The sequence below is a fragment of the Pinus tabuliformis genome, chromosome J, assembly GCF_031772625.1.
Source record: "Pinus tabuliformis cultivar Carrire ecotype Pingquan chromosome J, CPIR1, whole genome shotgun sequence".
NCBI classification, from domain to species: Eukaryota; Viridiplantae; Streptophyta; class Pinopsida; order Pinales; family Pinaceae; genus Pinus; species Pinus tabuliformis.
In genome coordinates this window covers 235,337,489-235,357,190 of record NC_142295.1, presented here as the reverse complement: position 1 = coordinate 235,357,190, position 19,702 = coordinate 235,337,489, and positions in this window count along the sequence as shown.

Genomic DNA, 19,702 nt, shown 5'->3' with positions numbered 1-19,702 from the left:
GTACTTGCATGTTTACATGCTTCGACCTAGTAGCCCATCATGACTTCATCCTGATATTGCTTCAACATTTCTTTTTCTTATGTTGGATGGCTTCTTCATCATGACATATTTGTAGAGTAGAATTAGTTATCTACATATTTCATATCTCCAAGGCCTTCATAGATTTCAATGCTCCTTCCTTCCTTTGTCAGAGTTGTCCTGCCTTCTTTTGGGAGATGTCTTTAATGTATCTCGTCATATAGTGATTCTTTGTGATCATGGTGTTATTTACATGCGTGATCTCTTTCTTCATGGAGAGATATGTCAACCACCTTCTAATCCTTATGGGAGAATTTCTAGATTTCTTACTTCTTGGACTAGTCATCATTTATTCTTCTCATGCTTCTTCGTCAACAATTTTTCATATTCCTTATGTGAGCATATCCTTTTGTTGACCTTCATTGCATTGTAGTACATGCCTTCGACCATGTCTTTTGTGAAAGAGATTATTTTATACTTGATCTTGTTATAGAACTATTCTCATGATTCAATAATATACATACAATAATATGACTAAACTTTGATACATACATACCTCATTTTGATTCTCCTTTGTTCATCTTAGCTTCAATTGGTTTTCCTTGGTCTGACCCTTCTTGCCTCATCTTAGCTTGCCTGCATATCATCCTTTTCCTGAATCCCATGAATGGGATTCCCAATGAGACATATTCTTTGGTTCATGAACTTTCTTTTGAAGATTCCATCATAGGATCTTAAAGGTCCTTGCCTTGCAAATTTTTATTTTCTTTCGATGATGGAGGTCTGCTAAGATTCTTAATCATGATCAATTTGTATTTCATCATGGATGAGGTCCTATTCTAGGTATTCTCCTTCTACATGAATATCTTGAGATATGTCTACCATGCTCCTATATTCTAGAAGATATTTTTAACCATGCATTTTGTTCTCATTATAAATGCTGCTTCTTCATGAGTATCTAGAAATCTATGTACTCCATCCTTCTAGATTCTAGAAGATGTTTCTAGCCATGCACTTTTCATTTTATTCCTACATGATCGTATCCTACTCAAAACCTTGAAAGAAGACTTGAAGTAAGGAGTTTTACTTAGTCATAGGAGAGATCCAAAGGATCTTCCTTCTTTTTCTTCTTTTCTTCTTCTTTCACCTCTTGAGTCATGTGAGCTTATTCCCTCTTTATTTTTTTGTTGCTGTCCTTCTTAAGCTTAGGAAAATTCCTTTTGTAGTGTCCATATTCTTGACATCCATATCATTGGATTTTGGACATGTCTTTGTTGTTTGTTCTTAACCAAATTTTCCTTTTATCTTGGCCATGGTAGAAAATTATTTCTCCTTTGATCCCACATCTTCCTTTGCTTTAAGTTTGGTTTCCTCTTTCTTGCATAGATACCACATTTCACTAAGTGTGGTAGCTTCCTTCTTGGCATATATGCTTGATGTGAAGTTGCCCCAATCCTCAGGTAGAGCATTGAGTACTACAATTGTCATTTCTCTATCAGACATGACTTCCCCAAGCTCTTGAAGTTGATCCCCCATCTCAAAGATCTTCATGAATTAGGGAGCTATTCCTTCCTTGGATATCTTCATCATGTAAAATTCATTTCGTAGAGATATCACTTCTCTCGTTGTGGATACTGAGAATATCTCTACTAGATTATCATAAATCTCTTTTGATGTTTCAAATTTGGAGACATAATGAATGAGAGAGTCCTTGCTAGATTCTATTAGAATCCTTTAATCTCTTGTCTCATCCTTATTGTACTTTGCTAAGCCTTGGGTTTTTTCCTTAGCAGGGATAGCGATATTCCCTTTGACATGTTCAATAATTTCATTCTCTTTGAGAAGTAAATCAGTCATCTTCTTCCATGCAAGAAAGTTATTGGTACCTACCAATATGTTGCTTTCCTTGCAAAAATACATTGATGTATATTTAGAAGGGGACGTAAACTTACTTGATAGATTTTGAGATGTAGTTTATTTTCTTTCTCCCTGAAGACTTGATGGCTTGCCTTCCTAGGATCATGATGTTCTTCAAGTTTCCTTCTCCAAATGAACTTGCTTCATGATGAGATTTGCTTTGTAACTTGTAGATGATGTAGTTCCCTCTTTGATCTGATCTTCTTTGTAGGTGCCTTTGTGTAAGGCTATTCTTCTTGCTATGTAGTCTTCCTTGATGAATGATAGATGGTAGGCCTTATTTTCCTTGAGTAGATTTGGCTTGATGCTTCAACCTTGTAGATGCCTTTCCTTGATGAGTGTTCTTGAGTTTCCCTTTTCATGATGTGTCACCTTAGCTCTGATACCATGTTGAAGAATCTAGGGAAATGAGGTATAGTAGGATTATTCTTGAATTGATAACAATTTGTGGATTCTTTTTACTTTTTCTTGTTAGCTTAATGTTATTCTTCTTATTATTAAAAACATGTGTGTGTACTTCATCAAAATACTACCAAAACATAAGAACAGGAACACAAGATGTTGGCTCTTTGTTAGGGCCAAAACCTCTCTTCTCTTGAGAGGAAAACCTTTTAGTAATTTTCTCTTATTGAAGCTTATTATTGATCAATGTCAAAACCTAAACCTCTTACTTGAATATCCTTCAAGCACAAGTCAAGTCCTTCTGGCACTTTATCCTTTCGGCACTTCGACCTCCTTCTTTCGGAACTTCGTTCTTCTTTATATTGTTGATAAACCTTGTTGCACTTAATCTAGAAGAGAAACCTTTTGATAAGTCACTTTTCTTGTGATGATCCATTCCTTCTACTTTACCAAATGAGCTCCTTCTTCAAGGTGTAGGTGTAGACTTGATATGATTATCCAGCAACTCTAGATTCCCGCATGTTTGGTGATTTACTTGATATGGTAATCTCTTTTCCTCCTTCGCTTGAGTGTCCTTCTCCTTTGCTTGATTGAGAGGCCTTATAGGCCTAGTTTACTAGCCCAATTAGAGAGATATGACAACTGTGGGTTTCTGTTGTTATGACCACAGACAGCCTTCATTTTCCTCACACGTGTGACTGTAGGTTTCCATAGAAACATTCCTTTAAGGTTCGGTGTTCTTCCTTCCTTCGTTGGTGCACTAGAGGCTCCCTTTCTCGTCTCTTTTTCACCCTTTTCTTGCTCATTTACTTCACTAATTTTAGAGGTAATTGAGCGTGTTATAGTGGAGTGGATAGCCTCTATATATAGAGGATTGTCGCACCCTTTAGGCTGACTAGAAGGCCGACTTAAGGACTGTTTGGAGGTTGACTTGTTGTATTACTTTGGATGGCTTCTTTGGTGGTGTCACATGCTTGAATAGCCTCTTTGATGGTGAATTTGCATAGGAGGGGACTTGACTTTGCATGGAGGTATTCCCTTGAGTGTAACATGCCCTTAAGGCCTTCAATATTGCTTTTTGACTATTTGACTCTCCTATAGCACTTAACATGTGCTAGACCTATTTCAATGAGCAAGAAACTCATTAACATATATTATAAAAATAATATATCTTTTCTTGAACAAGTACAAATATCAAAAGTACATTTATGAATACTGAACCTAGTTACATTTCCTTCAACGGTTCGAAGGAGATGTGTCGCCTTTGGGTAGTCGGTGAAGGATATAGGTAAAGTTGTCCATCATTGCGTTCCCCTATTGCTCGAGGGCTTCTTCGAGCAATATTTTAAAAGGATATTTTCCCCCTCATATTTCTTCTCTTCCTCCATAAGAGGTTGTCGATATTTGTGAGGCTAGCCTTGTAAAGGTTTGACTAGTTCGAGCCCTAACTCCTTATATCCCGACCTCGTTGGGGACATGCAAAGAAAAATAGAGAAAGAGCAGACCTCTTTGATACCATTGATATGAACTTAAATAGGAATGTAAGAAATTACAGATATAACCATAAATACAAAGATGCAACAAAAATAACAATTCATTTCATCAATATCAAATACAGAAATATGCTTACAAATAGAATGGAAATAAACTAGCTTGAGCGATGGTAGCTTATCTTTGAGAAGAGATGTGGTGGATACATGTCTCGACACTGTGTTACAATGAGGCTAAGGTCTTATTTATTATTTAACAACAAGGGAAAACCCTAAACAGACAAAAACGTAATCCCAGGAGATGGAACGCCAAGAGTTTGTGGGCCTCATTGGGGTTAGTTGGGTAATCAACTTCCAGGGGCTGTAACTTGGTCATATTATCTTTGTTTGGCGCGTATGATACATTGATGGAAAGATCTCTCTGAGTATTATAGGATTTGCAATAGGCCCTTGATAAATACTATGGGCATGTTGCATACCCCAAAAAAATGTCAATTAGAGGGTCAAAACTGCTCTGGAAGTTAAGGAGCTGAAAAATGGCTAAAAATAGTAAATGATGTGATAAACAAGGAAATGGATGAACCTGATTGGAGGTCTAGGTGGAATAGGAGGGTGGAAACTAATATCCACCTGGATCATATTCCTCCCTAGGACCAATATTATCCCCACCAACTTGAGTGTGATATAATTTGTCCTTTACCAGAGTTAACCTACGGCTACGAGGTGGTGGACCTTCCTCTTTGAGAGAAAGGCCTAATAGTCTACAAGAACATCAGTTATTTTCTTCAGCAATAGTGAATATATGTTTATTATAAAATTAAGACACCCCTATGGCCAAATTATCACTCAGACCAAACAACACTCCCTAAAAGAGACCTAAGAGATAATCACACACAAACCAGAGAGATAGAGAAGGGATCTTCCCGCTATTGGAGCCTAGTTGATTAGGGCCCAAGTCAAAAGTGAATATATGATTCATATAGTTATAAAAGTGACCTACTTAATGGATATTATGCCCGGGCACAAGTACTCACACTCAAATATAAGCAATGGACCACCCCCCTAGGAGAACCGAGTGAGTTTAGCTGAAATCTACCCTAGGTATAGTAAAGAAAACCCCCTCGCCATCACCCATGTAATATTCCTATGAAATGCAACTATGGTTACCACTTACAACACATGCCCTGTGGGAACAGTCTTAAGTTGGATTCACACACAAGGGAAAGGAAACTAAGCCCGAAAGCCCCCTAAGGGATTCCCCAAATCGAGGTGTACTCCTCCAAGGAAGTCCCTAAGTTCTACAACAAAAGAAGCTAATAACATCATTTGTAATATGTGTAAACCATGCCACCAAGACCAATGAAGTGGTTCATGTCACCCTGCTAGCCTTAATGTGACCTTGGCATAAATGCCAAATGGTAATGGGTTATGTTAATATAAATTGATTACATGTTTGATGTTGCAAAGTGCATGAAGGCTCAAGGTTGATTAAAGTGATGTGATGTGAAAAGGATCACTATTGTTGATTTTTAATTGATATGAAAAGGTCCATTAATATACAATAAAAGGTTGATATGAAAGTACAATCCTGGTTCAAGACATTAGAATGAAGGTTGATCCTTGTTCAAGAAATTATAATGAAGACTGATATTTGTTCAAGAAACTACAATGCTGTGTGAGGCTAATAAAATGAAGGTTGATCCAATGATATAATACATATTTCATGAACAATGGTTGTGGTATTGTCTATTTTATAAACAAATTAAATACATGGAACATGAGAGCTTGAGAACATAGTCTAGAGAAATTGATATTTTCATTGAATATTATATGTTACGTTTACATTTGCAAGAAGGAACTAATACGCAATAATATGTATTGAATTTACATTTCTAAGCCATATAGTGAAATCATTGTTGTTGGCTTATATTATTTCATCTCTTTTTAATATTACAAAAGTCATTTGCCTTGAACCAACTTTCAAATTTGGAAATGAAGAGGCAAATTGTGAACAACCCTAGAATACCAAGTGATAAATCTTCAATTCGAATCCCTACATGGAATGCAAACAATCAGAAATCCTAATTTATAAAAAGTTCCATTTTGAATTAAAAAAATGTTACTGAATTGATCTCTGAGAGAGAGAGAACTCATAAGTAATCCTGGCAAGAAGCACAAAATAGAAGGAACATAAGCAAAGAAAAACATACAAATAGTGGCAGAGAAGATAAGTAGAAGAATAGAGGACAGAATCAAAGCTTAGAGAAGAGACATGTGACCAGGTAACCAGTAATATTCATTTGTAATTTGAGTATGGGATTCTAGTCTCCTTTCATGGGTAGCCTAAAAACAACAGGTTGTAGCATGTAAGTGGAAGTAGGAGCTTCCAAGCAATTTGTAGCTTGCAGAAAAATTGAGGTAGTATCCTCCTATAGGTTGGAGCCTACATAAAATATGATGTAATAAGGGAGTATAAGCTTGAATTCACCTCACTTCAGCCAAAATTCATGGTTTTTACATTTATGGGTTTCCACTTATATCCGGTGTCTTCATGTGTTGCATGTTGAATGTCTCACTAGTGCGAATGATTTTAGATTCATTATTATATGTCAAATGCAACTCTCTCTCTAGTAAATGAAAAAGAAACAATTAAGAGTTGAACATATACATAAGTCATTAGCTACAAAAGAAAATACTTGAAAGTGAAAAAATTACTTGAATTGATTGTTTTAAAAAGACACAACTATTGATCACCCCCCCAGTAATTACTAAGTATTCATCAATTGGTATCAGAGCAGGTTCCTTATATAATAGCCTTATAGCTTGAAGGAAAGATCTGGTGCATAAAAAGATCCAGTCATGAAGGATGCTCAACAAATAAAGCACCTATGTTTAATGGATGAAACTATACCTTCTGGCAAATAAGAATGAAGACATATTTAATGTCTCTTGGTGTAGATGTTTGGGTTGTAGTGGAGAATGGCTATGAGGAGCCACCTGTAATAGGTAACAGAGATGATAAGCTTGAATTTATATTCAATTCAAAATCCATGAATGTCATTCTTAATGGACTATATGAATCTAAATTTATTAAAGTAATGCATTGTACTATTGCCAAAGACATGTGGGACAAACTAAAAAATATTCATGAAGGTGATAGGAAAGTAAAATTGGCTAGGTTATAGGTTTACATAATGCAATTTGAATCTTTAAGAATGAATGAAAATGAATATGTGGCTAAGTGTTTTCTTAGATTAGATGAAATTGTTAATGTAGTGAACAATTTAGGTGAGAAATTCAAAGAGTCTACAGTAGTATAAAAATTCTTGAGATCTATACCTATTAAATTCAATCTCAAGGTATCACCAATAGAAGAAATTTCCAATATTTAAGAACTAAAAAAGGATCAATTACTTGGCTCCATTATAGCATACGAAATGAGGATTACTAAAGAAAAATCAACAAATCAAGATGCAACATTCAAGGCATACAAATCTACAAGAGATCAAGAACTTTCATGCTCATGCTCCAACAAAGAAGAAGCGAAATTTGTCAAAAGATTGAAGAAAGGTACAAGCAAGTATAAAGGCAAACTTCCATTTAAACGTTTTAATTGTGGAAGAATATGTCATTATGCCTTTAAATTCCCATATAAGAAGGAAGAGAATCAATTTAAAGGGAAAGAAGAGAACAAGTTTATTAAAATGCAGAAAGAGAAAAGGTTTACAAAGAAGAGATTTGATCCAAAATTATCCAAGGAATCAAAATATGCTCAAAAATTAAAGTGCTTGGAATTTCCCAAAACCGATGTCAAATCGTATATCTCGTCATTCTAATTCCAAGGATGCATGAATCGCATCAACTCGACATTGTATATGAATGTTATCACGTCTGAAGTTTTTGGCAAATAGTTAAAAAGTCAACTTGTAGGGTTGACTATGCTACTGACTGGCAGGTCATACAGCTAATGTCAGCATGTTGATTGGGACATATGGTAGACAAATGGAACCATTCTCTGCTCAACAAGTGACATGATCATATGAGGCTAGGTGGAGGATTCTGATTGGTTGAATGGTTGTGAAGGGGGCCAATGACGAGGTGCCATGTGGCCCAATAGAAGGGTGCCACGTGGCCCTTAATTAGCGTGCCAAATTTTTTGTGGGTCAACCGACCGACCCGGTGAGGTTCAACCCCTATGATCTCCAGCAAACAAATTAAACGACTTATTTTTCCACCAAACCATTGAGACTTAACCATATAGCCTGCGGGTTTATTTTATTGTCAAACATAATCAGCGTTGGGGGGAGGGGTGGGGCACGTGGGCCCAACCCTCAACCACTCCATGATCATATGACCATGGTGCAAAAGCAGTGAGGTCAGGTGGTTACCTCCGGCCCCTCGTTACATGACCTACCACACAATCGAAGGTAGAGGCAGAAGTGATGGGGTCGGGCAGTTACCCCTGGCCCCCAACCCTATTAAATATTGCATACCTAGGCTGGCGTGAAGTTAGAGGGCTCGGTGAAGGGGCAAGTGCGTAGCCCGGCCCCTGGCCACGTGGCCACCATGCAACCAACTCGAGGGCTAAAAATTTGACGCTAAGGCCATATTGGCACTTTTAAATGAGGTGCGAAATTGCACAATTTGTGGCAGGAATTTCACTAATCCCAAGAGAAATTATCACTTGGCAGTTAGCAAAAAGGCGGATTTTGTTGCACAGTTAGCTTGTTTTACCATTTTGCAGGACAAATGGCAGAGAAATGTTCCAGGAGGCCTAACTTGGCCATTTTTCAGTCCTTTTGAGCCCAAAAGAGCCTACACATGGTTTTTTCGATGTTCTGAACACAATGGCAGTATTATTTTGTGATTTGAGATTTGTATTTTGGACAATTTGCAAATTCAAGTCCTTTTCTGTTGAAAACGAAGACTGCCTTTGGATTTTTGAATCCATATGGAGACGTTTTTTAGCATGGAAATAGCCTAGACAAGGATTTTCAAGCCTTCTAAACATAGTTGCAGCATCTATTTCTCCATTAGAACAACCATTTTTAATATATTTTTAGTTTTATTGTGGGAAAAGACCATTTCAAGACTTCATGATGAAGTAGTTAATTTTATGCTTTTTTATCTCAGAATGAGTACAAGGACATGTTGCCACATTATGTGAAAGAGTCCTTTTTCCTTTGACACCATCGTTTTGTTTGTTGTTGAGTCACTTATGAGTGACAGTTCTCTAAAGGAGAATGTTTCTTTGTAGGAGAAACAAATGCCACTTTAAAAGGAGGTTTACTCTATGAGTCAAAGATTTGTAATGTACTCTTTTTTTTGTTAAGATCAATAAAGGGACCTAGCCATTAGAGCAGGGCTTGGAGACGTAGCCCAGGAGGGATGAACTTCATTATCACACTTGCTATTCATTTTTACCATGTTGGATTGCATATGATTTTTTTTCATTTTTAAGTTCATTGAAAACTTAACTATTCATAGTTGGATAAGTTGCAAGCTAAGTTAACGTTTAAAGCCCCAAATTTATCATACTTACAAAGTGTTAGCGGACAATAGATTTTCATTTTTAGATCATGTGGTATCAAAGTGGTTTCTTACTAGATCGCAAGCATGGGTTAAATATTGCAACATGCAAGACTCTTAGAACTGGAAGAGATGAATTCCTTACTAAGTGGAGAACATGGAACTAAGAAGATTGCTCGAAGCAATAGAGGATGAGAAGAAGAAGTTGCACTTGATGTTGCAGAGTGTCATTGAAGAGGAAACTAGGGAATGTTCAGCTACAAAGCTTCCCCCAAGACTTGATAAGTTTGTGTTCATGGATGACTAATGATTGTACCCTTTTCCATATGAATAAATTTGCTTATATGTTAAATCACAAGAGTGGTTTTCTTGAGTCTTCATATACCACTTTGTCTACGGAAGAGAATAAGGAGGAGATGGCTAAGCTTCAGGAAGAGGACCAAGAGTCTAAAATAGAAAAAGAGGCAAAAGATATTTCTTTTTCAATTCATTCTCTTAACAATGATAAAGATTCTTTTGCATCATTTGAGAAACATACCAAGGGTATTGGTATGAAATTGTTGACCAAAATGGGGTAAAATGGTAAGGGTCTTGGAATTCATAGTCATGGAATTGCGAATCCTATTGAGCTAAGAACACAACCTCGGCATGAAGGATTAGGATATGTTCCAGAGGAAATTGGAGAATGCTCCAAAATTGAAAATACAAGGAATTCTTCAAGTGTGCTATTTGCGAATAAATAACTATTGCAAGTTGAAGGAGAATCATGTCACGATGATGACGTTGATGGAAAAACATCTCCAAAGAGAGATGAGCACTTCAAAGAAAGAACTAATCCAAGTTCCCATTGTCAATCAAGTTCTCCTAAATAGACTCATAATCCAAAGGAAAATCATAAAAGGTATAAATGTCATGATTATTTAAATGCTTTCTACAAATATAAACAGAATGATGCTTTGAGTAAAATGTTGTGAAATGTGTTTCCTTACAATTTTTTTTGAGCACCTTATCATTGTGTAGCTAAGTGCCAAAAAAGGAAATCATTGGTCAAGAAAATGAATATGTTGATTGGAAGTGAGACCAGAAAGGAAAATCATCCTCCAAGTTCAAAGACATTTTTTCCAAGAAATGCTCACAAAAACTTTTGTACCCATTGCAACATAAGTGGGAATTGGATTGAAAAAAGTTGAAAGTTGCATCCACATCTACATCCAAAGAAGGAAAAATAGGTCATGAAATAACCTGAGGAAAAAAATGATGATGAACTTGCGAGGCACACCATAACCATCTCTGAAGCAGCTCCAGAAGAAAGTGAAATACAGAGAGAAAACTCCCTATACTAGTTAGGTAAGAAATGGTTGGACTATTTTTCTAATTAGATATTGCATTTCTTTTGTATTCCACATGTTGCATATACCCATAGTTGGGTATTTTGTAAAAGTGATATTGTGAATAAATCACTTATATTCAATTGTGTTTTCTTTCGCATGTTATGTTATTTTGGCTTGTGGTTAAGAGTTTGTATGGGAATTTGAGAGCCACATTCATTACATATTGTTAAGAATATCCATTTCCTTCATGGATATTGTGGTAAGCATCCTAGAATTTGGGATAAAAATTTGCATTACATCCACCATGTCACAATCGTGTCAAGCACTCATCTATGCAAGTATTTCCATTTGAAGCTTCTTTGGGCTATTTTCTAAAGTCTCTTTTGTATTTTATCTTTGGTAAATATTTTGCAGTAGATGGACATTGTGATGTAGACAAATCCAAGCATTTGATTAAACAAATGAAGCTAGTGCAACAAAGAGTACACGAGCAACTTGAGAAAATCAAAGCCAAGTACAAATAAAAGCATGACAAGCATCGAGTTGATCATGATTTCCAAGTGGAAAATCAAGTTTGGTTGTATATCAGCAAGGAAAAACTTCAAGATGAAGATTGTATGAGCCACTAAGGAAAGATGGTCATGAAGAGAATGTTCAAATTCCATCTATTGAAGATTTTTCTCCTGAATCTTTAGATGAGTTGCAGGAAGACCCAATTTTTTATAGGAGTAGCAGGACTTCATGCAAAGGCAATGTGGAGTATCTCTGAGTGGGGCTCAAAGGCCCCAATCCAAGAAATGAAAGATGGATTGAGATCGGGAAAGTGAGGAAGTTGTACTCGCACTTACTTGTTGAGTAAAATCGGGCTTTTTGTGGTCCAAAAGCTTCCTACTGGGGAGGAATGATCCCGAATGATCCAGAGAATAAAAATATGCTCAAAATCAAAGTTCTCATAATTTCCCAAAAACTATGGAAAATCATATTTCTCGTCATTCTGATTCCAGTGATGAATGAATCGCCTCAATCTAACACCGTATGCAAAATGTATCGCATTCTAAAGTTTTTGACAAACATTTACAAAGTCAACTTGCAAGGTTAACTAGGTAGGTCATATAGTTGAATTCATGTTGATGTCAGCATGTTTATTGGTACATACAATGGAAAGGTGGACCAATCTGGGCTCAACAAGTGGCATGAACTTATGAGGCTAAGTTGTGGATTCTGATTGGTTGAAGGGTTGTGAAGTGGGCTAATGATGAGGTGCCACGAATGATCCGGATTTAAACAGGAACGCAATAAAATACAGAGATAACCATAAAGACAGATATGCAGCGAAAATAATACCTCAATTCATTACTGTAAAATACTGAAATATGCTTACAAACAGAAATGGAAATAAACCAGCTAGGGCGATGGTAGCTTATCTCTGAGAAGAGATGTGGTGGCTACATGCCTCTGAACTGTCTTACAATGAGGCTCGGAGGCCTATTTATTGTTGAGAAACAATGGAAAACCCTTCACATTCCAAAACCTAACCCTAGAAGATGAAACGCCAAATTGTGGGCCCCGTTTTTGGGTAAGTTGGTACATCAACTTCCCGGGGTCGCGAATTGGTCGTACTATCTCCGTTTGATGTGCATGATAGCCCGTTGGAAAGATCTCTCCGAGGACTACGACGAAAAAGATGATTTTTATCAGAAAAATTGCTGGCGGTAGATTTCCCAAAAAACGTCGTTTAGGGCCTCAAAACGGCTCCGGAAGTTTAGGACCCGAAAAACTGCTAAAAATAGTAAATTGTGCTATAATTAAGGAAACTGAAACAAACTGTAAGAAGCACTAGAGGGGATCCAAGTGGAATTAGCAGGTGGCCACCAATATCCACCTGGATCATTCCTCCCCCCTTAGGAAGCAATGGTCCCCATTGCGTTGAGTTCCTCCATGAGATGAGGGAACTTCTGCTGCACTTGGTCCCTGGTGAGCCACTTGCCCTGGTTAAGGAGTTGTCCTGCTTTGAAAACTCGATACAGTTGGAGATTCTGCTGGCGAGTGTGCTTGATCTGTGTGTCCATGATTCGATCAGTTGCAACTTGTTCCATGCAAGCTGGATTTAACTCTGTGGGTGTGAGTTGTTCTGCAATGTCGGATGTGTCTAGTAATGGTGGAAAGTATGGCCGAAGGCGGTCGACATTGAACACCGGGTGCAGGCCAAGGAATGGGGGAATGCTGAGCTCAAATGCATTGTCTCCCACAGCTTTGGTAATGGTGTAAGGTCCATATCGAAGTGGTCTGAGTTTCTTATAGGCTCTGGTAAGGCGTTCCTTTTGCAAATGCAACCAGACTTTGTCGCCCACTTGAAACTTGTGTGGCACCCGATGTTGATCATGTCGCTGCTTGTATTTGGCATTTGATTTCTCCAGAATGTCATGGACCTGCTGGCGAATATGTTGGATGTGCTCAATGAAGCTGTTTGCGTTATCTGTTTCGGACTGGACATGAGCAGAATCTGCATGAGTAGCTGCAAATGGCATGGCCACATCGATGGGACATAGTGGCTGGAATCCCAATCCCACCTAGAAAGGGTTGTGGCCAGTCAAGCTATGGAGAGCCCGGTTGTAGCTGTGCCGAACATAGGGGAGGCTCTCATCCCATGTGCGTGGATGCTTTGAGTTGTACATGCGTAGAATGTGTACGATCATCCTGTTGACGACCTCAGTCTGGCCATCAGTTTGAGGATGGAAAGCTGTGGACTTAGTGAGTTTGGTGTCCAGCATCGACCAGAGGCTAGACCAAAATGTACTGAGGAACCTGCTGTCCCGAACTGAAATGATAGACTGTGGGATCCCAAAGTGTACCCATACTCGTTCAAAGAAGAGTTTAGCAGTGGCTTCTGCAGTGATATTCTTCTTGCAAGCCGCCATAATGGCCATCTTCGAGAACCTGTCGACGACCACTAAAACACAGTCATTTCCATGCCTAGTGGAAGGGAGGCCTGATATGTAATCCATGGAGATGGATTCCCAAGGTCGACCAGGGGTAGGCAGCGAGGTATAGAGGCCTTGCTTCTTGATGGTCGGTTTGGCAATGATGCAAGCAGTGCATGATCTGATGTACTTCCCGACATCCTGTCGAAGATTCGGCCAATAGAAATATTTCTGCAGTACTGCCACGGTTTTTTCGACCCCAAAATGCCCAACGGCCCGACTATAGTGTGCTTCCCAGATCATCTTGGCACGCTCGTTTGAAGGAACACAAAGGTGACCCTGGTGGCATAACAAGTCGTCCTGGAGGTGAAAATCTGGAACATGCTGACACTCCAAGAGTGTCTGGTATGTGTGGCCGAATTCTGGGTCGCTTTTGTAGAGCAGTGGCCAATCAGAAGTCTCGTGCCCACAAGAGTTGAGCACGGTGGTTAGCACCATGATCGGTGGTCGACTGAGGCAATCTGCAACATTATTGGTGCTGCAATTCTTATACTTGATATTCAAATGGAACTGTTGCAGGTATGTGGACCACTTCTGATGGCGATCATTCTGCAATTTCCCTTGGGTCTGTATGAACTGTAGGGGTCGGTGGTCTGTGTGGATGACCGTTTCCTTCCCCAAAATGTAATGCTTCCATTGTCGACAGGCCTACACAATGGAATACATCTCTTTGTCATAAGTGGGATACTTCCGGACTGTGTCTGAAAGTGTCTCATTGTGGTATGCCACTAGATGCCCGTGTTGAGTAAGGACTGCCCCAATAGCATACTCAGAGGCATCTGTCTCGACCTCAAATGGTTGTTGCAAGTCTGGTAATGCAAGAACTGGTGCTGTGCAGAGTCGATCTTTCAACTCTGTGAATGCCTTCTGTTGAGATTTAGACCAAAAAAATTTTGCTTTCGCTCCTCCCTTGGTGACCTGACTCAAGGGCCAAGTGATATGAGAAAATCCCAACACGAACCTGCGGTAGAAGTTGGCAATGCCTAGAAAGCTGCGAAGCTCTATCAGAGTGGTTGGAGATGGCCAATCCCGAATGACTTGGATCTTGGCTGGATCCACATGCACCCCCCGTTCATCAATAATGTATCCCAGATACTGAACCTGGGTCATGCCAAAAGTGCATTTCTCCAAATTGGCACATAACTTGTGTTGTCGCAGTGTTTCGAGAACCTGTCGGATGTGGTGGAGGTGCTCTTCCCAAGTCTTGCTAAAGATCAAGATGTCATCCAAGTATACCACTACAAATGAGTTGGTGAATGGCCGCAAGATGTCATCCATTAGCCTCATGAAGGTTGCAGGAGCATTCGTCAATCCGAAAGGCATAACCAACCATTCGAAAAGGCCCTCCTTGGCTTTGAAGGCAGTCTTCCACACATTAGAGGGTTCGATTGGTACCTGGTGATATCCTGACTTCAAATCGATCTTGCTGAAATATTTTCCCCCCTTTAGTTGGTCCAGGAGGTCATCAATCCGTGGGATTGGGTACCTATTACGGACAGTGATCTTGTTCAGCGCCCGATACTCAATACAGAGTCTCCAAGTCCCATCCTTCTTTTGTACCAGCACGATCGGGCTCCCACAGGGCGATGAACTCGGACGGATGTGACCTTTTTGCAGCAGCTCCTGAATCTGCCTCTTGATTTCATCGTTCTCTAGAACAGAGCACTGATAGATTGGTCCATTGGGCAACGGAAAACCTGGGGTCAAATCAATGGAGTGCTTGACCTGACAGTGCAGAGGAACCCCTGCGGGGGAGGTGAAGATGTCCTCATACTCCTCCACGACCTTGTCCATCTATAGTTGTCGTGCGGAGGGGCCCTGTCTGGAGGTCGTGGCCACCGTCTTCTTCTTTTCTTGAGGGCGTATCATCAGGAAAACAAACTTCCCAGTTTTGGAAATGAGCTTACTGCATTGTTTTGCAGTAACCAAAGAGATGGCAGTAGGCGGTGCTACCTCTGGTATCCTGTACAACTTATTTCCCAAAGTAATAATAACAGCACGGGGCCTTGACTCATACATAGCATGTCGCTTCCACAAGTATGGTTGTCCTAATAACACATCACAAACTTCAAGGGGAGCAATGTCACATAATACCTCATCCGTGAAGGGCTTGATGTTGTATGGAAGGCGACACTGTTGGCTCATGCGAAGATCCCGTCCTTGGTGCAGCCACCCAATGGTGTATGGTTGTGGATGTGCTGTGGTCGGTAAGCCCAGTCGTTTCACGACCTCTGCCGAAATGAGGTTCTTTTGGCTCCCGCTGTCGACAATGAACTGTAGCGGGGAGCCCTTTACCCACATCTGGGAGTGGAAGAGACGCTCCTCCTCCTCTGGATCTTCAGGTTCCTCCTTCTGGATCTTCGTGGTGGCAACGGTGGCGTTGGGCTCTGCATCGATAATCTGCTTCCCTTTGTCATTCCCCTTATCGGGTTCTGACTCAGAGTCAGAACATGCATCTGATTCTGAAACCTTTAGTTCGACCACCAGTGACTACTTGGCCTGACACTCACTTGTGTTGTAAGTGGAGCTCTTATGGAACTCACACCACATTCCGGTGTCCTTTTTCGGCTTTGCAGCGCTGTTCTTTACTTGCAGCTTTGGCGGGTTGTCTTGGGCCACCCCGCCTTGGCTTTGTCCTTTGTTCTGCGGTTTGGGGGCACCTTTCCCTTGTTTCGGATTTGTAGACCCAAAGTCTCGCTTCTTCTATTTAAACTTTTGCTCGACCTTGACAGCATATCGGTATGCCATGCTGAGCGAGGAGATGTTCAGGAATTCTATTTCTTCTTGGATGTACTTGTGTAGACAGCCACGGTATTTGAGTACCAAACACTGCTCTGTATCCTTGATACCCAACTTTGTGCGAAGGGTATGGAAAATATTGGTAAACTCTAGTACGTCTTGGTCCCTTCCCTGCCGTAGCGTGGTCCACTTTATGTATTGATCCCCATAGCTTCCGACAGGGTAGTACTGCTCGTTGATGGCATCTCGGAATGAATCCCAAGTCGGTGTGACTGAAAATAGTGAGCCTGTATTTTCATCCTTCTGCTCGCAGTAGGTTTCCCACCAATCCTTGACATGGGGGGCTGCTTTGAGAAGAGCGAAAATAATCTTTTCCCGATTGGAAAAATCATGAACAGAAAAATAACCCTCTAGCACATTTAACCATTTATCGACGGCATCTGCGTCTATCTGACCCTCGAATATGGGGATTTCAAAATTAACTTGTACCTTAAATGGTGTGGCGTTTCCAGGGTTGCTGTTGGAAGCCGATGCGTCGCCCTGGGTAGCCGCTGAAGGATTTGGGCAAAGTTGTCCATCATCACGTTCCTTTGTCGCTCGAGGGCTTCTTCGAGCAAGATTTTGATAGGATCTCCTGCCCCCTCGTCTTTATTTTCATCCGCCATGGGAGGTCGTCGGCATTTGCAAGGCTGGTCTTGCAAAGGTTCGACCAGTTCAAGCCCTAACTCCTTATATCCCGACCTCGTTGGGGACATGCAAAGAAAAACAGAGAAGAAAAGCAAACCGCTCTGATACCACTGGTCCGGATTTAAACAGGAACGCAATAAAATACAGAGATAACCATAAAGACAGATATGCAGCGAAAATAATACCTCAATTCATTACTGTAAAATACTGAAATATGCTTACAAACAGAAATGGAAATAAACCAGCTAGGGCGATGGTAGCTTATCTTTGAGAAGAGATGTGGTGGCTACATGCCTCTGAACTGTCTTACAATGAGGCTCGGAGGCCTATTTATTGTTGAGAAACAATGGAAAACCCTTCACATTCCAAAACCTAACCCTAGAAGATGAAACGCCAAATTGTGGGCCCCGTTTTTGGGTAAGTTGGTACATCAAATTCTCGGGGTCGCGAATTGGTCGTACTATCTCCGTTTGACGTGCATGATAGCCCGTTGGAAAGATCTCTCCGAGGACTACGACAGAAAAGACGATTTTTATTAGAAAAATCGATGGCGGTAGATTTCCCAAAAAACGTCGCTTAGGGCCTCAAAACGGCTCCGGAAGTTTAGGACCCGAAAAACTGCTAAAAATAGTAAACTGTGCTATAATTAAGGAAACTGAAACAAACTGTAAGAAGCACTAGAGGGGATCCAAGTGGAATTAGCGGGTGGCCACCAATATCCACCTAGATCAACGCAGCCCAATAGGAGGGTGCTGCATGGCCCTCGATTAGCGTGCAAAACTTTTGGTGGGTCAACCGACCAACCCAGCGAGGTTCGACCTTATGACCTCCAGCGAACAAACTAAACAACTTATTGTTGCGTCAAACCACTGAGACTTAATCATATAGCATGCAGGTTTGTTTTATTGTCAAACAAATTCGACATTGGGGGAGGGGCAAGGTACATGGCCCCAGACCCCAACCACTTAGAGATCATACCACCATATTGCAGAAATAGCAAGGCCTTGTGGTTAGCTATGGCCCCTGGTTACGTTCCTTACCACACAACTAAAGGTGGAGGTGGAAGCGGGGGGTCAGCCAGTTAGTCCCAACCCCCAGCCATATTAAATATCACATACCCATGCCAACGTGAATTCGGAGGGCTCGAAAAAGGGATGAGCACATAGCCTAGCCCCTGGACACATGGCCACCATGCGACAAACTCATGGGCTAAATATTCACTACTAAGACCATATTTTCGCATTTAAATGAGGCAATAAATTTCACTAATTGTGGCAGGAATTCAGCTAGTCCCAAGCAGCCTTGTCACTCATCGGTTAGAAAAAAGGAGGATTTCATTACACAGTTAACTAGTTTTTCCATTTTGTAGGGCAAATGGTAGAGAAATGTTCTAGGAGGCCTAGCTTAGCCATTTTTCAGTCTTTTTGAGCCCAAAAAGAGCCTACATAGGGGTTTTTAGATGTTCTAAACACAATGGAAGCATTACTTTTGTGATTTGAGCTTTGTATGTTGGAAAATTTGCAGATTCAAGTCCTTTTGTGTTGCAGAAAAAGATTGTTTTTGGCTTTTTGAATCCATATGGAGACCCTTTTGAGCATGGAAATAGCCTAGATAGTGGTTTTTAAGCCTTCCAGACACAACTGTAACATCTCTTTCTCCATTAGAGCACCAATTTTCAGTTTATTTTTAGTTTGATTGTGGGAAAAGACCATTTCAATGCTTCATGATGAAGTAGTTGGTTTTATGATTTTTTATCTCAGAATGAGTACAAGGACTTGTCACCACATTATATGAGAGAGTCATTTTTCCTTTGACACCATCATTTTCTTTATTGTTGTGAACTTGAGTGAGGTTTCTCTAAAGGAGAATGTTTCTTTGTAGGAGAAACAAGTGCCACTCTAGAAGGAGGTTTACTCTATGAGTCAAAGATTTGTAATGTACTCTTTTTTGTTTTTGATATGAGTAAAGTGGCCTAGCCATTTATTCAAGGCCCGGAGACATAGCCCAGCAGGGGTGAACTTCATTATCACATGGTTGTTCATTTTTACCATGTTGGATTGCATATGATTTTGTTTCATTTTTAATTTCATGGAAAACTTAACTATTCACAGTTGGATAAGTTGCAAACTAAGTTAACGTTTAAAGACCCAAATTTATCATACTTGCAAAGTGTTAGAGGATGATTGATTTTCATTTTTAGACCAAGCCTCTATGCTCAAGAACATAGTAGTGCATCTGAAGGTTCCAGTGAATCCTCTAATGAAGATGGAGTTAGTGAATTTATACTGATGGCCCTAGAAACCTAGGCAAAAGGACATAATGAATGTGAAAAAGAAGAATATGGTGAGGTAGACCTTGTTGAAAAATGTAGCAAGAAAACCTTAGTTTGACTTTGCCTTGGTAAAACTAGAGAAAATTTGAATTTCCATTTCAGCATAAGAGTGTGAGAGGTTGGAAGAAGAAGTTTTCATCCTCAGAAAGAATTTATAGAAATCATGGGTTGAACTGAATATGAATATAAAATGGGATCATAATATTTGGAGGTAATACTAAATGCTCAAAGGTCCCCGCTTATCAAAACTGGTTTGAGATATGTAGGAGAAACCAG